Raw genomic sequence first — 16718 nt, 5'->3', positions numbered from 1 at the left:
TTGGGCTAACCGTTCAGTTCATCAGTTCGTCTAGTCACATGAAACCGTTTAATATGGCCTGTTTGTTGTTTAATTGCTGATTAACATATTTGACACAAATCGTGCAGTCCCGCTTTAACTCCTTATTTATGTTGGCTATATTGCACTTTACAGGTACGCTGCCATCATGGATTCCGAAATTTGCGCAACTTAACACTAATTATAAGGGCTTGGGTTATAGTGCGTACCGGTAAAGTGCAATTGCCCCGGACTGTTTAGTTGCTCTTATCCGCAGATGGTATTCGAACCATATATACTTCAGATGTGTGCCGACATAAGGTGATTTTATCTATTTTACAAACAGCAGCTTTTGTGCGATTTTAAAACAAAAAGTTACTTAGTTACAAGGACTGTTATGTTGCTCTTATCTGCAGTTGGTTTTCGATCCATAAATGTTTCTTCCCGATTTGTGCAAAATAAGGGTTTATATGAACTACACGGTCGGCAAATTATCACCATTTTACAAACGGAAGCTTTTGTGGGCTTTTCAAACATTGCCTCGTGTGACCTTTTAAACTGCAAATATATCGTTCTAAATCATAAAACAATTTCAATGAAATGTACATGTAATTCTTTGGAAACGTTTTTCTAAGCAAGTTAATCATGCTATTCAACAGAATTGCAGTTTACCCATATATTTTTCAAAAGGTCAGAATAGCTTAATTGGTAGAGCAACCCAGGCCGGAATCATATCTTATTTAGATGGCTAATGGGTGGTTTCGGGTTCGAATCCCGATCTGACCTTCGTAGGTAAATTGTGGTTGCAAGGATGGCAACGAATAGGATGACAATCTGTTTTGGGCGGGGTTTTTGGGCTAACAGTTCAGTTCATTAGGTCACATGAAACCCTTTAATATGGCCCGTTTGTTGTTGAATTGCTGATTAAAGTAATAATTGAAAGTTCATTTCCTTACTTTTTAATAAAAGTCTTTACGAACTCCAGGTTCTTCTGCTAGAAGTGCCTTTAATGATTTAATTCAAATATTTTCTGTATATAAGTTGTGAGTTAGTTTCTTCACGGTGCGTATATTGTATATTGTCATCTAGAGTCCGTGGTTTCTTCTATTACAGATTAATTGAGCTCGCTTTGATGCATCGCCTTATTTCATATTATGCTTTCTCACATTTTTTTTACATATTTAGAAACAGTGGAAGAAAACCATAACAACGGTACCAAAAATGTATGGTCGGTTAGAAAAAGGATGCTTTTATAGCCCCTTTTAGCTTTTACGTGTTTTCCTCAAGACATTGTTTTGTGTACAAAAACAAAACGGTATTTTTCGGTCAATTTTGACCGCGATTTACAGGTTGGCACTGACCCTGCCATAAAATATTTTAACATGGTTAGAAACTGTGGAGGTTCTTCTTTGCAACGATACCATTATAATTAATATCGAATTAATAATAATGTTTTTATAATTCCCTTTTTCCTTTTCAGGGTTTTCTTTACGGCATTTGCGTGTGTAAAAAACCCCCGTTAAAACAGGCCGACTTTGTCCGCGATTTACAGGCCGACTCTGACCCTGCCATAAACTATTTTATATATTATTAGAAACTGTAGAGGAACTTCTTTACAACGGTACCATTACAATTAATATCGGACGAATAATAATGCATTTATAACCATTTATATCGGTTCCTGGTTTTCTTTACGGCATTTGCGTGTGTAAAAAAACCGTTAAAACAGGCCGACTTTGTCCGCGATTTACAGGCCGACTACGATCCTGCCATAAAATATTTTCATATGGTTAGAATCTGTAGAGGATCTTCTTTACAACGGTACCATTATAATTAATATCGGACGAATAATAATGCATTTATAACCATTTATATCGGTTCCGGGTTTTCTTCACGGCATTTGCGTGTGTAAAAAAACCCGTTAAAACAGGCCGACTTTGTCCGCGATTTACAGGCAGACTACGACCCTGCCATAAAATATTTTGATATGGTTAGAATCTGTAGAGGATCTTCTTTACAACGGTACCATTATAATTAATATCGGACGGATAATAATGAAGTTATAACCATTTATATCGGTTCCGGGTTTTCTTTACGGCATTTGCGTGTGTAAAAAAAACCGTTAAAACAGGCCGACTTTGTCCGCGATTTACAGGCCGACTACGACCCTGCCATAAAATATTTTGATATGGTAAGAATCTGTAGAGGATCTTCTTTACAACGGTACCATTATAATTAATATCGGACCAATAATAATGAAGTTATAACCATTTATATCGGTTCCGGGTTTTCTTCTCGGCATTTGCGTGTGTAAAAAAACCCGTTAAAACAGGCCGACTTTGTCCGCGATTTACAGGCCGACTACGACCCTGCCATAAAATATTTTGATATGGTTAGAATCTGTAGAGGATCTTCTTTACAACGGTACCATTATAATTAATATCGGACGAATAATAATGAAGTTATAACCATTTATATCGGTTCCGGGTTTTCTTCTCGGCATTTGCGTGTGTAAAAAAAAAACGTTAAAACAGGCCAACTTTGTCCGCGATTTACAGGCCGACTACGACCCTGCCATAAAATATTTTGATATGGTTAGAATCTGTAGAGGATCTTCTTTACAACGGTACCATTATAATTAATATCGGACGAATAATAATGAAGTTATAACCATTTATATCGGTTCCGGGTTTTACCATAAAGATTTCCGGATAGTTCCGGGTTTTATACCTGCCCGCTATGCCCACGTCGCGAAATCAAATTACAAATTCTAAACGAGCACTTTCAAACGATTAAATGTCACGCAACGCGGTTCTCTTAAACTGCAACGTAGTCTCTGGTCAACAACAGCTGTTTTATAGTATGTAAGCTTTGGTCAGTATAAAATACTGACGAGAATAAAATTCTCTGGACTCTCTAAAAACCCTTGTTAAACAAGTTCAAAACAGAAAGGGAGATCACCACCACTTACTATAGCCTATCCTCTCCCCTGATTCAAGATCAGTGTTCTGATTGGCCAAAATGATTTGGGCGACCGTGGACCAACAGGCCTCTGACATTGTTAAGGGTCGTCTTATACACATTTTTCTATTAGTATCAAACAAGGGTGAAAACCGTTTGTGCATCCCTTTGAATAAAAAGGAGAACTTTTACTAAAACATTAGATTTCCTCACGTACATTGAAGCTTGCAAAATGTTAAATACAATGATATTTAAAAAAATAGACACAATACTCCTTCGACGATCATGTGAATTAATTATCCTGCTTTTGACGGTTATATAAAAATACTGTATTCGTAACATCTTGAGTATGGCAGGACATTTACAAATCCGCTTTAACATTAAATCAGAATGTCGTATTCGTGAATGGCTCAGACTAATACGGCTTAGGTGCACCGTGTAACGTTTCAACGCCTCGGAATCATATTGAGGATTTCTTAAACCATTCTGTAATGTTAGGACTGCTGAACTGTTTATTGTTTGTTGATATCCGGAATATTATTTTGGAGCATGTTTGCTATGTTATAAATGAGTCAGGTATCATGATTTATGAAGAATTATAAATTACAGAACTTCAAACATCTTCTCTGAAACCGCAAGGTTCGGGGGTTTATTAGTATCATCATCTAGAGGTACTCTACAAAGTATGTTAAATTATGCCCCCCTGGGATCAAAAGTGACCAATGGTCTTTGTGTATAGTTTGCTTTTAAAAACGACATCTGCAACAATATCATGAAACAAGAAACATAGCGTCTACAACAAAAAAAATCAAAATTCTGTCTTAAAAACAATAATCTGTCAAATATTTCGGAATAGCATATAGCACAAAATAACGTATCTAACGACAGGTAAGCTTAAATAAATGTAGTCCATCGATTTAAAATAGTATATAATAGATTATATAAGTAATAGATAAAATTAAAGATGCCACTTCATAAGGATGCAGTGAACATAAGTTGCGAAGTTGCTAGTTGCATTAGGTGCTCAATCCAAAGTCAAATTATTTCAGTCTTGATCAATATACGTTTGTAATTAAATAAAATGTTGATATTGATTATGCTGGTTTCCGTGAATACTATGCTTTTTTTCTTTCCTTTCACACATAGACTTTTACGATCTGTTTGAGTATTGAAATCATTATATTCTTTAAATGCTTTTAACGCCGAAATACCCTTCACCCAAAAGGATTTGTGAGTACGTTTGTTTTATGAATCAATACGAAGCTATCCGGTTCTCTTGCGCCCTTCAGATTTATTACGCTGATACAAATTAGATACAATCGGAAATCACAAAGGAATTAAATGCAGAATGAGAGGAAATATAACTGTGTTTGACATTAATAAACATACAAATATGAAATATATTACTCTGATGTGTCCAATTTGAAATGAAAACAAACGCTACTGCAGTACTCGCGTCGTATCTAAACAATCTAACTTCCTTGTAATCTTGCGCATTTTTTTACATATGGTCAAATAAATATAAATATTTAACTTTACTATAAACAATAAACATTGCAGACTTCTTTAATCACTTCGCATTTGTGTCGATGTTTATTTATATTTTATATGATTGAGATACTAAAAAAAACAATGTAAAGCTTATATTTTGAGAAAAACATAAACACAGAAACCGTTTTAAACATACATATATTTTTTTTAAGAAAACACATCATATCTAACTTTACACAGGTTTTAATACAAGTATAATTACATGTAAATATGACCTTGATAAGAGACAAAAGTGTAGAGAAAAAGTATATAAAAAATAAGAAAGCTACTCGTTGTTGTTATTATTACGAGTAAAACTTCTTTAATACTAAATTGTAAATATAAAATCAGTAAATGCAAGTCATAAAAAACTTTATTTTCATGTTTACATTGTTTTGGTAATTATTAAATTGAAAACGTTTGTTAACAAATAGAAAGCACCGTATTGAGGTCTACCCTTAGCACCAGGGTCAATGATCTAGAGAGGCAGCGCGACGAGTTTCAGGAAGAGGTAACCTACTCCAGTCTCAGTCAATGAGAACAAACCTCGTGTTCACAAATATTACAGAGGACTATTCGTCTGGTAACGAGACAACAGGAGTTACGGAACGAAAGCTGAGGGAGCATGTGCAGATAGCTGATCGTCGCGGGCCGGTGTTTGAGAGCATGGACATCGGACGCTTTTACAGCGCGAGCCAGGCTAGGGCCCTACGAGCGGGGGCGACCAGCCTAAGGAAGCACTTGGCCAACGCAAAAATCTCGGCCGCTAGAGCGGCTAGCAGTGGTCCCGGCCTCATATACACCACACAAGAGCGAAGAAACCACAGACCTGCCCTAATCATTGCGAACGGGGCTAAAACAAGTTGGATCCGAGACGATCAGTCTGACACGGCTACCGCGCCATCGATACGGAGAGCCTTTACCTTTGTGCAAGCTCTGCGCGGTCTGTCAACCGAAGCCGGTGGCGACCAGTCGAACGTAAGATGGATACTTCGCAGCGGTTGCGGAAAATCGTCCGCGTTTCGCATAGCGCAGCTTCCCAATGGGTGGTTGGGTCAGTCGCGTGGGAACACGCGACTTGCATTGGTTATAATACACATTTATTCTTAAGGCTTATTATATCCCATGCAACTTACCAAAAAAGCTACAGACAAACACGGACGGAGGGACGAATGGCGCGCCAAAACAATACCCATATGCTTTCGGCAGATTTTTTTAAAATAGATATGTAGATACATGTAGATGAAGATAAATAATTATAGGCTATATCTTTAAGTAAAATAATTCACAGAACGCCGTTAATCTCCGTTGTCATTCGTACCATTTCGGAACGACTATCAAATGACATCATTAAATACTGCATGATTGTGTGTTGCTTTGTGCTTGGATGAAATTCACATCTTGCGATCGCGTTAATTTATTCAACGCATCAATGTCTGATTACATTATGCACTGCGCCTATTGCACAAGTATCTCTGCACAAACCAACATACACATATACAGCATGCAATTTTCAAACTAGAATGTTACATTTGTACACATGAATGAAGCCATATTGAGCCGAATGAAAAATGACGTTCGTCATCAGGCACAATGTAAGTGCCACAAAGCATGAAAAGGTGTCTACATAGAAGTTGAAAGTAAGATCAAGAATTATGGCACAGTCATAAAGAAGGATGTTTTTTTTACATAAATACCGTTCCATACACATGCGTCATGTCAATTTTATGGTACGCTTTCTTGGCACACATTTCTAAAGATGAGGTGCATAATGCAGCCATGAAGTCCCAGGTGGGTATCTGTGGAATTAATCATTGCGTATACGTCAAAACCTTAATTAATCAAAAACGAATAATTTTATATCCATGCCCGTTAAATGGTTCCACTTTACATAAAGTATCGTTTTCATTTAATTTCGATAATATGTGTATGGTATGCTCTAAATTTAATTTAAGTTCAAGTTTTCAATGCATTTGCTATGATCAATACATTTAATTTGCAAGTTTCAAAATAAATCAAATAGGGTACACACAAACTAATTGTCAAACCATATAACACTTATGTCAGTTTTTAGAAATATCTTCATTTATTGTGCCTGTATTTATGTTGGCATATTAGATCTAATTCGAATGCCCGCTCGTTAACAAGCATAGGAAGTTTAATATCAACAACAAACATCTTCTATGGTTTAAACAGTGGAACAAATACACTGACACATATGCGTTAAGCTCCGATGAATGGACTAAGCGATGGACAATAATTAGGTGTATATAGTGTATTTAGCAGCTTCTCGGTCCAAACAAAATGACGAAACAAAAAAAAATTAAACTGTTAAGACTCATGAATTTTGCTGTAATAATTATCAGCGGACAATCCATTCTATTCGTTCAGCTCCTTTTAAAACAAACATAATAGTGAATGATTATCATGAGATCCAATTGGAGATTAAATTGAAACAAGCCCATTCCCTATTTTGTAAAAAAATATTTTGTTGGAATTTTGACAGAAAATCAATCGAGTCTGAGAGGAATGTAAATGCACTGCGCTGCATCTGGTCTATAAAACAAAATGAGATTCGCGTTTGCGAAAGATATCTATGGCGACCGTGCAAAGGTAGCATGTGCCATGCCGACATACAAAATCGCACGTATGTTGCAATCAATCCGCAAACAGATCGTTTTTGCCCGCTAAATCGAAGATCAGTAATACACATACGGAAATATCATCGGTACCAGTAGCAACTAACACAATTACAGCAATGTATCTACATTGTATATGATATATTTCAGGTAATACCCGAGTTATATTTTCACAGTAATCGTAGCTTATTTATGTAATTTCCCAAACGCAAATTCTTTTAAATATATGGATTGTCCCATTTAATTTAGAAAATAAAACAACATGTAGTTGTTACCCCGAAATCAAATACATATCTCTATATAGGATGAGAACGTTTCATGCAAATACATTGTATTGCCGCAATACGTTACAAAAAAGCACGATCTGACGAGCAACGCAAAATATAAACAACATTGACGAATGAAACTTGTCGTCGTTTACGTTAACGCAAAACAATGACGTCATTTAGCAATTAGGGTATAATAAGGTAGTGAGCTCGTTAATAATATCGAGTTCATTCGTATACGTAGTGGGTTGATATAGTTTAAAATGCCGGGCACCTGAGCGGATTCCATTATATTCTGCTATTATGATTCGCTCTTCTTACCTGCTTTAACGTGAAATTGCAAAAAGTTGTTATTTATTTAATTTATTGAATATAAATTTTAATTAAATTTAACATGTTTAAGAATTCGTAAAAGAAACGCCGTTATACAATGCAATCAGTTGAAATTATTTTACAAGAAACGCTTTCCATCGGCGTTTATTGTAAAAATTGATGGTTTAACTCGAAAATGATTATTTGAACTTAATTACAGCTGATGACTTGATTACAAAAACAGATTTTCATCAAGATGGAAAAACAATTGTTTAATGTGATAAATTATTCAGTGCTATTTAAACTGTTTCGATGTATAACCGTGTTTGTGAGAAATGGCGTGTTATGTTCACTTATGCATTACTGTCCGTGTGCTTATTTGTTATTAGTCTATATATGTAACGACCGGCAATACGTCAAATTTCTAGATACATGTTGATTTTGAGTATGCGGGAAAACGCTTTGATTTTTGTCTATAGTTCAGATATCTTTTAAACAGACAGGAAAATATCGAAATGTGAAGGGCACCTTTATACTATACTTAATCCAAGTGTACACATGTTATGTTGTGTTTGTTTTCCGAACAAACGGTAGTTATTGGTTAAATGATAAACAGTATACTCTCAGCAATCGTCCGATTAATCACTCCTGTGCAATAATAGCTGAATAAACAATCCGACATAAATATCTGTTCGGGAAACACATTCGCTATGCCCATGAATCAAAAAGCGCAAACGCAAACTTTGAAATGTGTTCAGCACAAGTATGTGGGATATGGCGATATGTACTCAAAATATAGTCCAAATGCATGCTCGTGAAATTGTAGTTCACCCATTTGAATGTCTTTATCTTATCTCCACTTACGGTGTCCACACAATCATACATTTCAGTTACTATGAGGAACCTCGCAAGTGTAATCGTGGTATTTTGTTTATTTATCAATTATGTTTGCTTTTTTGTATCTTGTGAATCTTACAATTCGGAACAACTGATCAATGAGTTATTGCAAGAAGTTAAAATGCTACGTGATGACGTCAAAAAGTCTCTCGAGCACATTGACCTACTAGATAGAGAAGGGATTGCGCATAAAAAACATATACAAAGCTTAGAAAAGCGATGTTCTGGATTTGATGATTTACTTTCATCGTTTAAACAGGAAAATGCTCTACTCGAAAGATGGTTGGCAGAAAATCAAGTTATCGTAAAATTGCATACATTAAAAAGTTATTTTCCAATCATGGGGCTCCCAGGGCATAACATAATGTATTGTAAAATGGATCATTTTTTTATTTACACTTGTCATTCAGACATTAGTACCGCAATTTAAGTTTGTTTAGAATAATCCAGGTAGAATTAAAACAAAAACATACGTATTGTATAAGCGTCAGTTAAATTGAAGAAAACATAATAATGTATAACGGAATTCAAACAAATTGGTATTTAATAGAATATACAGAAGGAATGTTAAAAAGGCCATAATTTTTAGGATAATGTTCATAACTCGTGTATTAACATATTAATATCATGCATAGTTTTGTGAAGTGAACGCATCATACAATTAAGTAGACTTGTTAATGTTTAGTTGTGACATAATCGGTGTTCGTTCATTTAAGCATTTTTACGAACTGTTCACAGGTCACACAAACGCCGACCGTTCTAGCCGGTTTATTGTCGATCCGACGTCGCAGATCGCATTCACCGCCTTCCTGTCCGGTCAACCAATAGAAATAAACCAAAACGACAGGGTGCCTTACAACGCGGTAGAAATAAATTTTGGAAATGGTTATGACATCACCAAACACGAATTTACCTGTCCAGTAAACGGCGTGTATGCGTTTCATTCCAGCCTCTGCACACGTGGCCTTGACCACAGTGTGATTCAGATGCTTAAGGACGGCGTTCTCTTGACGACGATGTCCACCAGGGGAGACAACACTGGCGAAGGCTACGATCAGGGGACAGATCTAGTTCTCACAATTTGCAACAAAAATCAGAAAATCTTGACAATTGCTGCAACTCAATATCAAACCGGAGAGGTAGACGCGTCCGCAAAGGCCACGTCGCTTTTAGGATTCCCGTTGTTTGAATTGTAATACAAATATGGTAATATTCGCCTTAAAGCCTGTTTTTCATGCATTTTACCAGTTATTTACTCACTGACACGTGCAATTTGCCTTTGCATGGTGTAAAACAATCTGAGTTTCAATATCCAGTCCACTGCTTGACAAGTAAATTTGTATGTCATTTCATTTCTATTTTTTTATTGTAATTTAAGAATAATATATATTTATTTTATCTTTTTATATATTTTGGTATATGTGTGAGCTTTCAAATAGGTGGAGTTCACGTGCATCTTATCCGAACTCGAAAGCGAAAACAGACAATGAAATACCCAATGACATAAAAATTAACTCACCCACGTGCTAACAAAAGAATAGACAGGGCGACATATGGGGTATTATTACCGGATTTTTGACAAACAATCTTAACTATTACGCGATTCCCAAACCTGACTGCTTTAATCTCTTAATGTATGTTTTGGCTAGTCTGATGTCTGCGTTTTCAATATTGTTAAAGCAATCACCAGACTTTATAACTGAGTAAGATTTAACACATCAGCATATGTGGTATACTAGTCAGAACCAGTGAAAATATAAATGTTGTTTCCATTTTGTTTTGTTTGTGTTTTCAAATAAGAAGTGGTATCAACATCAAAACAATACATGAACAAGTCGATATAAGAATACTAAAACTCAAGAAGCATTTTCAGGCAAAAAATAATGTGTTGCTGCCTATATAATATCAAATAAATATGAGTCGTGCTCTGTGAAAATGGGGTTTAATGCATGTGCGTAAAGTCTCGCCCAGATTAGGCTTATCAGGGACGACACTTTCCGCTTTAATGATATATCATGTTTAAAGAAAGCCTGTTCTTTGCAACAATACAGTGTAGGCGGAAAGTGGTGTCCCTGATTAACCTGTGCGGACTGCACAGGCGAATCTGGGACGACACTTTACGCACATGCGTTTAACCTTTTTTTCACAGAGCACAGCTCATATGTGTCTTGTTCTATAACGGTTAATTTACATTACATCTGTATGACATACAATTACATGTATATCTATTGTAAGCATTTTAACTGTGAATGATATCAGCTCGATGACTGTTTTCGGTCAATGCTATCATATTATATAATGGATCGAAGTACAAACCTTTTATTTCCATAGTTCGTTTCTGTTAATAGTGGATTTTATTGTATGAAATGAACGTTCATTAATATATTCTGCAATGAATTTCTAGTTTGAAAAATGTTGGTTGTTATAAAAAAAAAATACATTTGTTGCTAGTAAATCAAAATTTGAAGTATTGGACATGTTGTTGATTTCTTTGTATACGCATGTATTTTACATATATGTATTCATCGTAACAGTCTCCCTCTCCCTCAATATATGAGCCTCGCTCTGAAACAGGAGGCTTAATGTATGTGCGTACAGCTGCGTCTCAAATTGGCCCGTACAGTCCACACAGGCTTATCAGGGACGACACTTTCCGCTTGTATTGTTATCTTTGTTTAAAGGAAATTTCTTTTTAACGAAAATCAAATTAGGGCGTAAAGTATCGTCCCTGGATAGCCTTTGCTTCAAAAACATTAAATTTCCATAACCTATAATTGAGTTTTAAGTGAAATTTGAAAACGCCTCTTAAATTTCGGTGCAGACAACATTTCATACTAAATAATACCATGAACATCGTTATTTTAATTGTGCTATGGTTTTATAAAATTTGGAGTTTCCTATTTTACTTTCTATGGGAAGCTCATTAAATTCTCAATTTATGCTATAGCCTGAAAGGAGGTAAACCTTAAACATCATAAATCATGCACATGTGTTTGTTGCATGTTGTGCAGAAGAGAACGGAAACAAATTGATAACTAACAAAACCAGATTTCATTTGCTTTTTCATATTCAAGCAAAAGCCATATAAACCTCTTGAGCTATACATCTTGGATTTTCTTTTATTGGGGAAAGGTAAAGGTATTTTTCGTTTCCTCTTTGTTAACTTACATTCGTGTTATTCGTTTGAATAACCAATGCTCATGGTACATTATCGATGCCTTACACCATATAAAATCAGGTGTTAAGGATATATAACATGCATTCATTCGCTTAGTAGTTCTGGAACATGCTGACTTCGCAAATATGTGTTTTTTGTTAAGTTATTATGGGGTCTGTTATTTTTTCATTTTGTTCTGCTTTCAATCAATTTTCTGAACATGCCTACAATTAAGCGCTAATAGTTTTGACAATATTATCTAGCAATAAGTGGCTTTATTTGCTCTTAATAATAGTGTTTACTTAAAGTGTATTATTGAAGTACCATAGAGACGAAATGGTACTCTCGCAAAACAAAAGAGAATATAATGTGCCATGTTCTCCCTATATACTCTCTAAGGCCTCAGTCTAAAATAATCCGGCATCGGGGATACTGGACACTTCGAAGACGTCCGACGTCCGATGAGTGACACAGTTAAATACATCAGTCACAAATTGAGAACGATCACTAAACAGAGGACGACGTATTTTTCCGATCATCGGGCTGACGCCCGGCCGAAGATCGCACGGTCACCGTTCTTTTTTGTACAATCGGATGGCGTCCGGATTAATTTAAATTCTCATTTAAATGTTACCAGCTGTTCGGAAAGGAATCGAGTTGATGTCGAAAAAATATCGGACGATCAACGCACGGTTATCACCCGGCGATCACCCGCCATCGGATTCGTTGTACGTGTATCATGGCGAGCTCCGTCCGGCGTACGTCAGTCATCGTGCAGAGACGCTCCGGCGATCAGACGGTCGCCGGCCGATGTATATGTCATTGGGAAATACCTTGATTTTTGCCGATACACGTATAATGAATCCAATGTCGGGCGATCGCCGGGCGATAACCGGGCGTTAAGCGACCGATCTTTTTTCGAACTCAACTCGATTACTTCCCGGGCCCGACGTCGGATAAAATTTTGAGGGAGAGTTAAAATTAATCCGATGGCCGCCCGATTCAACAAAATCACCCGGTGCCCGTGCGATCATCGGCCGGGCGCCAACTCGATGAGCCTATAAATTCGTCGCCCGCTGATATGGCGGTGATCGGTCACTATTTGTGACAAAGTACTAGCATGATATATAAATTTAAAAACGCGATTTGAGCATATATGTTTACGAATTACATATACAGACTCAGATATAAATTGATAAAAGATGTAGTTAGTAGTTTCTATTCAAGAAACTAGTCATCATTTTTTTGTTTTTCTAAAAGTGTCTTAAGTCTTCGCCATTCTTTCTGTTTATATCGGTTGACATCTTTTTATTATACATATTCAATTACATTTTCTATATGCATATACATACATAAAAACGTATCAACTAGTACGTTATTATAGTTTTTAGTGTTATGCGCTTATTGCTTTTACGACACTCGAACACGGAACATGCAGGATGTATTAGACTCATGTTTAGGCTTTCTACCAACTTACAAAGTTAGTAACATTTTTTCAATTGTGGTCACTTTAATTGCTGTTTGGTAAACGAAATGTTAGTAATTAGTACTTTAAAGATGTATCCAATCATATTATGGGGTCTTTTGCATTTTTATTTACGGCATTCTCGAGAGCATTACGTTTTTTATTATTTATGTCACAAGTAAAGCTTATTTGAAATAGCCAGAATATTTTGAAGCTGTATAGATCTTGTAGAGTATTTCCTATTGCAAACATGTTTCATGTCCGTGCAAAGCCCCGCATGCATTTTAAATCATGTGTATGGTTTGGCAATTATCTCAACTAGGTGTCTGTGCTTTCCATGTTAACCGACCAATTAGTAAACACCCATGCCGTTATATCGATAATGTAAGTTGCAGGTTCGCCGACAAGTGGATAGTTGTATTAGCCCTCTTTAGGAAAATCACGTGTATTTAGTGACATAACAATTCTGTTTTAAATGCAGAAAAGACAAATAGCTCATGTTCCTTAAAGAATAAATCATAAAATGAGAAGGCGACTGTCTAAAAGCAAATGGGTTATTGAAAACGCAAATTATATAACAAATAAAGAAGACACTAGATTATGTGTAAACATATGTTCAGTAATTTTGTATAAAATAAATAATTGTAAGTTTAAAATATCAATTGAAAAGTTAGTACATCTAAGCCGTAATCAGCAATTATTTGACATTTATAATTCATTATGCAAACATGTTTCATGTAAAATTGTATTGCCAAACCATACAAATGATTTAAATGGCATGCGGGGAGTTGCACTGCCATGAAACATGTTTGCATAATGAATAATGAAGTCAAATTATTGCTGATTATGGCTAAAATGTAATAACTTTTCATTTCGTATTATAACATGTTTCACGTCTTAATTCTATTCCATGTAGGTTATATTTTAAAGAAATTAACTATGCAAAATTTTAACTTTGTATATTTACACGCATTTCAAGTTGAAAGCCTGTCTTGATTTTCATCAATTATAAAATAAACATTATTCTGCCCTGTTCTGGTTGCATTTCATGCTATATGATATGATAATTTATGAGGGAATACGAAATAAATTTGTGTGTTGTTTTGCTGACGGCGAGCTACTTCATAATGTTTTAATGTTAATCTGTTATCTACTTCTTCGAACAAAGTCTGCAGCATTCCACACCAATTTCCGAACTGCACACAGCATATCTAGTTCGACATTTATAGAATATTAAGTAGTAAAACCATCTGTGTTAATAACATTCAGAGAACATTTATTGATGTATTGACTGTAGAGATATTGCACTCCATTCTTCTCCATGAGATGCTAAAAGAATATAATGAATAGAAATAGTCGCATAACAAGATTTTCGATGTGTGTATAAGGTAATATATATGGTTAGTAATACATTAGATATATGGATAGAAGATAAATTATCAATTATACCAGTTAAACTTCCATTCCAAAACCAAAAAAATCGCGTCCGCGTCTTGAATACTATGGATGACTAAAGACGAATTATGCTATTTACTTATTATGTAATATGGTAAGCTTTTTGTCTTTCTATTGATGGGCAACTATAAGCATCTAAAAGGGCTCTTTTAACAGAGTTTGACATGAATTGACGTTTGTTTTTAGATGTATTAAATTTGATGAATGTAAACATTAGAACTTAACAATAACAAGAGCACCGCCTTGCGGGTGCAGACCGCTCATCTATGTTCTTTTTAAAGGTGAAGGGACTCTCATTTTCAATCACAAAGGAGGGAGGGGTGGAGTGAAGAGGGGTGTAGGGGTGTGGACATTTATTACGTTATCTTCCAAAAATGCGAAAAATAACGCAAAAAAAATGGGGGGGGGGGGGTGGGGGGGATTCTTGGGTGCGATGGTTGGACAGTATTTCAAACATAAAATAATAAAAATAAATATTTGTTTTTTAACCGTTTCAAAAAAAAAATTGGGGGGGGGGTGGTGGGGTGGGGTTTGGGGGGGTATAGTGTGAGGTGTGGTGGTAATTTGTGAGATGATCTTAAAAAAAAAATAGGGGGGGGATTCGGGTGGGGGAGGGGGGGTGGGGGGGGAGATTCTTGGGTGCGATGGTTGGACATTATTTCAAACATAAAATAATAAAAATAAATATTTGTGTTTTTTAACCGTTTAAAAAAAAATGGGGGGGGTGGGGTGGGGGTGGGGGGGGTATAGTGTGAGGTGTGGTGGTAATTTGTGAGATGATCTTAAAAAAAAAAATTAGGGGGGGGGGATTCGGGTGGGGGAGGGGGGTGGGGGGGAGATTCTTGGGTGCGATGGTTGGACGGTATTTCAAACATAAAGTCAAAAAGGGCCATAATTCAGTAAAAATGACAACCAGAGTTATGCAACTTGTCCTTTTACTGTACCCTTATGATAGTTTACGAGTGTTCCAAGTATGAAAGCAATATCTATGATACTTTAAGGGTAAAGTGGACCAAAACACAAAACTTAACCAAATTTTTAATTTTCTAAGTATAAAGGGCCCATAATTCCGTCCAAATGCCAGTCAGAGTTACATAACTTTGCCTGCACAGTCCCCTTATGATAGTAAATAAGTGTTGCAAGTATGAAAGCAATAGCTTTGATACTATAGGAATAAAGTGGACCTAAACACAAAACTTAACCAAATTTTCAATTTTCTAAGTATAAAAAGGGCATATAACTCTGTCAAAATGCCAGTCAGAGTTACATTACTTTGCCTGCACAGTCCCCTTATGATAGTTAGTAAGTGTTGCAAGTATGAAAGCAATAGCTTTGGTACTTAAGGAATAAAATGGACCTAAACACAAAACTTAACCAAAATTTTCAATTTTCTAAGTATAAAAAGGGCACATAATTCTGTCAAAATGCAGGCCAGAGTTATCTTACTTTGTCTGCCCAGTCCCCTCATGATAGTAAGTAAGTGTACCAAGTTTGAGTGCAATAGCATTGATACTTTCTGAGAAAAGTGGACCTAAACGCAAAACTTAACCAAAATTTTAAATTTTCTAAGTATAAAAAGGGCACATAATTCTGTCAAAATGCAGGCCAGAGTTATCTAACTTTGCCTGCCCAGTCCCCTCATGATAGTAAGTAAGTGTACCAAGTTTGAATGCAATAGCATTGATACTTTCTGAGAAAAGTGTACCTAATCGCAAAACTTAACCGGACGCCGACGCCAACGCCAATGCCAACGCCGACGCCAAGGTGATGACAATAGCTCATAATTTTTTTTCAAAAAATAGATGAGCTAAAAATCAATAATACAATAAAAAAAAATAAAACAATCCTCAACTGGGCATGATTCACTGACCCTTGTAATAAAAGTCTAGCGTTTAAACCACTCGGCCGTCCGTGTGGATGCATTGAAAGATGTATATTGTACTTTATGTAAGCAATCATTGTCATGTCACAAAATATAACGATAACAACAGAACTCTCCAAATTATTCAATCGTTTCGCGTCTGTAACGCTTAATAAAT

The sequence above is a fragment of the Dreissena polymorpha genome, chromosome 7, assembly GCF_020536995.1.
Source record: "Dreissena polymorpha isolate Duluth1 chromosome 7, UMN_Dpol_1.0, whole genome shotgun sequence".
NCBI classification, from domain to species: domain Eukaryota; kingdom Metazoa; phylum Mollusca; class Bivalvia; order Myida; family Dreissenidae; genus Dreissena; species Dreissena polymorpha.
The sequence above is the reverse complement of the archived record's forward strand: the minus strand, read 5'-3'. Positions refer to the sequence as shown.